The 6,000-nt window shown below is 60.6% G+C and overlaps 1 protein-coding gene across 1 annotated transcript in view; it reads right to left on the bottom strand.

The window, feature by feature from the left end:
* ADAMTS2 (ADAM metallopeptidase with thrombospondin type 1 motif 2) overlaps nt 1-6,000 on the bottom strand; it is a 214,447-nt gene that overhangs the window by 135,741 nt on the left and 72,706 nt on the right. The gene's annotated exons all lie outside the window — the stretch shown is intronic.

Here is a 6,000-nt window from a genome sequence, read left to right as displayed (position 1 = left end):
TATGCACATGAAACAGCTCTTCCGATCTGTTTCATGTGCATAAAGGCATGAGGCCACGTCACCACAGCGGCATCTCCTCCGGCTGTCCAGGGGGCCGGCCACAGAGCGGTGGGAGTGCTGAGGCCTCTGCCAAGGGTGCGCTCAGCTCCGAAACGCGCTTCCCAGAGCCCAGGGCCGGGCCAGCTGCCTTGGGTTTCACAACCAAGCGCTTGTCCTTGGGTTTCCTCTGGTCCCTGAGCTGCAGGCACAGCCCAGAGGTGGAATGGGGAGGAGGAATGGAACACCGAGGCACCCAGGCTTTCGGCTGCACCTCTGAGCTGGCGGGCGGGGCATGAAGCCAAATCCCGTATGAGAGCCCCCAGGTCACCCACCACCTGAGAGGGCCACGTCCGGCCACAGGGCTCAGGGAGTGGCTCAGGGACACAGAGAGAAGCCCCCAGACACCACCCAGGCCTGGGGCTCAGGGTGCAAAGCCAGCTAAGGGCCTCCCTCCCCACTCCGACAGAACGCCAGGCTTCAACACTTAGTACCATATAGGCTGAATCACAGCCCCCAGGATGTCCACAGCCTCATCCCCAGACCCTGTGAGTGTTCCCTTTATGGCTCAAGGCACTCAACTTATCCTTAACTTAATCACATTAAAGATCTTGAAATGGGTAGAGTCTCCCGGATTACCCCAGTGGGCCAAACGTAATCACAAGTGTACTTGTAAGAGGGACACAGAGAGAGACTGGACTACAGAAGAGGAAACTGTGACCACAGGAGCAGAGACCAGAGTGATGTGGCCACCAGCCAAGGGATGCCAGTGACCACCAGAAGCTGGGGAAGGCCAGGAAGAGCTCCTGCCTCCCACTGAGCCTCCAGAGGGAACCCACCTTGCTGGCACCTTGATTTTAGCCCCTTCAGATCTGTTTTGGATGTCTGGCCTCCAGAACTGTAAGAGAATAAACCTGTGTCGTTTTAAGCCACCATGTCTGTGGTAATGTGTCTCGGTTGTCACAGGAAACTGAGACGGACGTCAACCACTATGGAGAGGAAAGCCTCACCACGCTGGCCTCCAGAAGTCAGCACCCCTCCACACCCTCTCCAGGCCTCAGCGTCACCAGGGCAGGCCTGGTGAACCACCTGTCATTAAGTGGAGCCTTGCCCACCTCCCGTCCGTGACCTCTCCTGACAGGACTCCACTGTCTTCCCAACCCCCCGGACTCTCTGCCTCCAGCCTGGACCGCAGTGGGCTGGCTGTGACACAGAACTCTCTCTCAGGCCCCTCTCCTCCCAGGGCTGCCCACTGCCTACAGGACACCATCCACGCTCTGGAACATTCCAGGCTGCAGGTCCCAGCATCAGCTCTGGCCCCCTGGCTCCTGGCCCTGCACGCCTACCTCTAGCTTCACTCCTGAGGCAGCCCCTTCTCGACTCCTCAGAAGGCTGGAAAACTCCTACCTGGCTCAAGCCAATGTCACGGGATGGACGGAAATGGGCAGTGGGTCAGCAGAGGAAAGACTGTGGGCCGCCGAGTATAGAGACCGCGGGCCGGCCACGTGGAGGAGCCACACGGAGCGGCAGACAGCACCAGCACCCTCCCGCTCTCTCTCACCGGCCTCCCTTGGCCGCGGCAGGGCAGAGAGCTCCCGAGGGCGGCGTACCTCCTCTGCCCGCCTGACAGCAGCCGGCAGGGGCCTGGCACGGGCTGCTTCCGAGGAGCGGGCAGCCAAGGTCACGGGCACTGAGTGGTCTGACTTCTCTTCCTTCAGCCGGGGCCCAGTGCAAAGAAGGGCGGGAGGGCACAGTGGCCCATCGGGCGGTTCTGTGGGACGGGAACCACCCCCCTCGACAGGAGCACACAGCCCCCTCCTCTGCAGGGGGCCTAGAAGAGCAGCCCCCAGAGGAGCAAACGTAATCACTTCTGCCTCTGCCTCTCATAAGCCAGTGGGGCCAGGTGGCCAATGGGGGCCATGTTTTATTTGGCTCACATGGTGCTTGTTAGAAATGTGAAGCAACATTTTAAAATCAAGAGGGTTCCCATAAAAGTTCTGATGTCTGGATGCTCTTGACAGTGAGGATCGCTGGCCCAGGCCCACACTCCCACCAGGTCATGGTCAGGGGAGCCAAGGAGGGGCTGCCCCCGGGGACGAGGCCTCTGGTCGGCCCTGCACCCACAGTGAGGCCGGAGCTGGATGCCATGTGCCCACCACACTCCCGCTACTGTTTTCCTTTTAGCAGAGACACATTCTCCATGCCCATCGTTTACGTCAAAAGGAGGGAAGGGCAAGTCAGGCCAAGCACTTAGCCTCCGCCACCGTCCTCACTGGCATCCCCAGCTGCGTCCTGCCGGCCTCGGAGTTTGTGGCTCTTGTCTTGGGATGGCAGGACTCCCTGCTAGTGGCACCATGTGTCCAGCAGGGAGGCCACGTGCGCTGCTCACCGTGGGGACCTTCAGCCTCCTGCACACAGCCAGGCCCTTCATGTCTGCAGCCAGGCCAGCCTTGTGCATGCGGGCTTGGGGCCAGCCCGGCCACACCATGGCCCAGCCTCCCCAGGCCCCACGGTCCGGCCGAGACTGGACGGGGGCCCAGTGGAGGCAGAGGGCAGGCGTCCTGCCTGAGCGGCACCTGAGTCCTGTCCCCAGAGAAGGAGCGAGGGCTACCTGCTCCTCCACAGACGGACCTCCCATTCACTGTGCAGCCAGCCACAGCCAGGGGGGCTGGGTCACCTCCTAGCTAAGCTGAGTGGTGGCCCCCAAAGACATCAGGTCCTTCCTGGGACCTGGGACTGTTACCTTATGGGGCCAAAAAAGGACTTTGCAGATGTGATTAGATCACAGATCTTGAGATGAGGGAGATCATTCTGGATTACCTGGATGGGCCCTAAATGCAATCACATGCATTCTTGTAAGAGAGAGGCCGAGGGAGATTCACACACGAGGAAGATGCAGTGTGACCGAGAGGCAGAGACTGGTGTGATGTGGCCACAAGCCAAGGGATCTCAGCAGCCACCAGAAGCTGGGAGAGGCCAGGAGAGATTCCCCTGCAGCCTCCAGAAGGAGCACCGCCCTGCCCACACTTGACTTCAGCCCGGTGATACTCTTTTCAGACTTCTTCTGCCTTCCAGAACTGTGACAGAATAACCCACTGCCACCGCGGTGACCCGGCTGAGGGTAAGACACTGCGGTAGCCAGGGTAGGAGGCAGCGACGTGCCAGGTCCCCAGCACCAGTACAAGGCAGGGCTTCCGGCCCAGACCGGGGCTCCTCTACCCACACTGGCCGGCCCTGGCTCCCCCTCAACAGCCCCAGACAGGGTTGACAGATGGCAGCCAGGGCAGGGCTCAGGCACAGGCCCAGCAGTCTAAGTGGACCCCGTCCGTGTATGTGTGCAAGTGCAAACGCACACGTGCACACACACACACACACACCAGGGAGGCTGACGTTACACAGTCCCCTGGCACCACATTGCCCTGGACACAGGGCTGGCTCAGAGTGGGGACAGACAATGGGACCAGGTGTACCTGAGCGAGGCCTGGCATGGAGGAGGCCTGGAAATCCCTCAACCACCGTGGGTCCCCGAAAGACCACCCTGGCCTCCTGGCCTCCTCAGCTCTGCACTCCTGCCCCTGCCAGGCTCCTGGCCCCAGCAGAGTGGGGCAGAGCTGAGCAGAGGAAAGGTGCCCCCTCCTCTCCCTCAGCCCTTCGCCCACCCTGAGACCTTCCTCTGGGGCCCAAGGGCAACACTGCTATATGCTATGCTGCTCTGTGCCCACACCAGACCCGGGCCTGAGTCTGTGAAGACACGTGAACACCTTCATTTCCCATCCATTTCCCCAGGGCAATCTGCAACCCAGCAACTGACCTCCGATGATGGAGACTATTAGTGATGACAATCCTGAGGCTGGGTGGACCCCCAAGATCACTCCAGGAGGGCCGCTGGTTGCTCAGGGACAACAGACAGTGTGCCTTGGGACCGCAGGGGAGCCGTGTGGGACACACCCACCCACCCCCACCAGGCACCCCAACCCCCAACCCCGCACCCAGCGAGACGCCCAGCTCCCAGACCGGAAGGCCCAGAACAGGTGTTTTCCCTTCCCCAGAGGTCCCATCCTACCCACTGCCCATCGTGGGGGTTTCAAACCTGCTTCCAGGAGTCGCCTTGGGGGTGGGAGAGGAGGGGGCCTCAAGTCCGTGCCTCCTGCTCACTTCAGCCATACCCACAGTGACCTATCAGGGTCCCCATCAGAATTCCCTAGAATAAAAGGACTCCTTGGCTTGTGCACATGCACACGCACACACACACACACACACACGTACACACACATCCTAGGGCTCTGCGCCCAGCCAAGGACACTGTTTCTACATGTCTCCTGGCTGCACTCTGGGCCCTGACGAGGCCCAGGCTAATGGAAAGCTGGACCATCTGAGGTCACTGTGGGCCCTCAGCCCAGCCCCAGCGTACCATGCGTTCGGACCCCCTCCAGCCAGCGAGTGGGCCTCAGCCCAGGGCTGGGTGGGAAGGGACGTCCAGGGAGAAATGTACTCTTGGGTGACCAAGTCACCTGCACAGGGTCATGCTGACACTGGGCACGGACATCACGGAAAGGGGACTTGGCCCCAGACCCTGGGCCTGCGGCCTGGCCCTACCACACACAGCCCACAGCCTGGAGCCTACACACCCATGGCCCAGGCCTGAGGCCTAGAGACCAGCCTGGAATACCTTCACCACACCCCACCACCTTCAGCACAACCTCAATCTCCACCCTGTGCTGCATCTACTTTTTTTTTTTTTCAAACTGGGCTCCACACCCAGCATGGAGCCCAACACAGGGCTTGAATTCATGACCCTGAGATCAAGACCTGAGCAGAGATCAAGAGTCAGACACTTAACCGACGGAGCCACCCAGGTGCCCCTCCCCAGCATCTTCTATGGCCACTGGTTTCTGAGTTTATCCTGAGTCTGAAACTCCTTTCCTGCATTCTGAGTTCCAAACTCTCACCAGCACTAGGTGGATGGCTGGGGGAGGAGAGGATGGATTTAATAGAAGGTCCCTAAAAACCAACAAAAGCCCAGAAAATAAGTCAAGGCCAGCACAGCCACGGGGGAGGGCTGCCATGTTCAGGAGACAGGCACCACATGGAATTTGGGATCAGAGACAGCCCCAGGCACCTGGCAGCCCCTCTTGGCAGACGCCACCTCACCTGGCCTAAACAGGACCCAGAAGCACCAAGCCCAAGGCCCAAGGTGGCAAGCCCTCAGCTATCTGAGACATAGGCATTTCTAATCCCACTGGACAGAAAAGGCAGGAGCCAGAGGCCCAAACATGCCCGAGGGCAGCCGGCCAGCGTGGGCCTGACCCCTGATCTGGGGCGCTTCCGCTGCCCCACTTTCATCCCTACCCTCACCCTACCCGGTGACTCTCCATTCCTCCCCCCGCGGAGAAGCCCAAGGGTAGGACAGAGGCAGGAAGGCTGAGGCTGGGGAGGGCCTGGCAGACAGGCAATTCATCACCTGGGAAAAAGGTCCACCCAAAGTATTGATCGGCTCTAGAGAGCGCGGGGCTTCCTGACGGAACAATTTCTGTGCAAAGGTATCCGACGCCACTGCTTGAAATTAGAATAGAGCCCTGCCGGCCTGCACCCAATTTATCTGTCAAGCTGGCAAGTCAGACCGAGAGACCTAAAATAAATGAGCCAGGGCTGTCTGGGGTGATGGGAGTGTCCTGGCAAATCACAGCATGGCTGTGCTGGCCTGGGGCGGGGGGGTGGGGAGGCTCAGGAGTTCTCGGTCAACGTGCAGATGAGCCTGACCCAAGACCCAGGGCTCCAGGCCCCGTTGCTGCCACCTGCCCTGGCCATCTGCAGCCAGGGGGCCGGGACCAGAGGCTGAGGACTGAGCCCAGCCCTTAACCAGGCACAGACAAGGCAGCCTCATCTGGTCCCTGGGCCCTGAGGACCGTGAGGCCTGCTGGGACCACGGTCCGACCCCAACCTGGCCTCGCTGCAGCCTGGAAC

Source organism: Phoca vitulina, unplaced genomic scaffold (genome assembly GCF_004348235.1).
Source record: "Phoca vitulina isolate PV1807 unplaced genomic scaffold, GSC_HSeal_1.0 scaffold87, whole genome shotgun sequence".
Classification (NCBI taxonomy): domain Eukaryota; kingdom Metazoa; phylum Chordata; class Mammalia; order Carnivora; family Phocidae; genus Phoca; species Phoca vitulina.
Note: the sequence above shows the minus strand (reverse complement) of the source record. Positions and strands in the feature narration are given on the sequence as shown.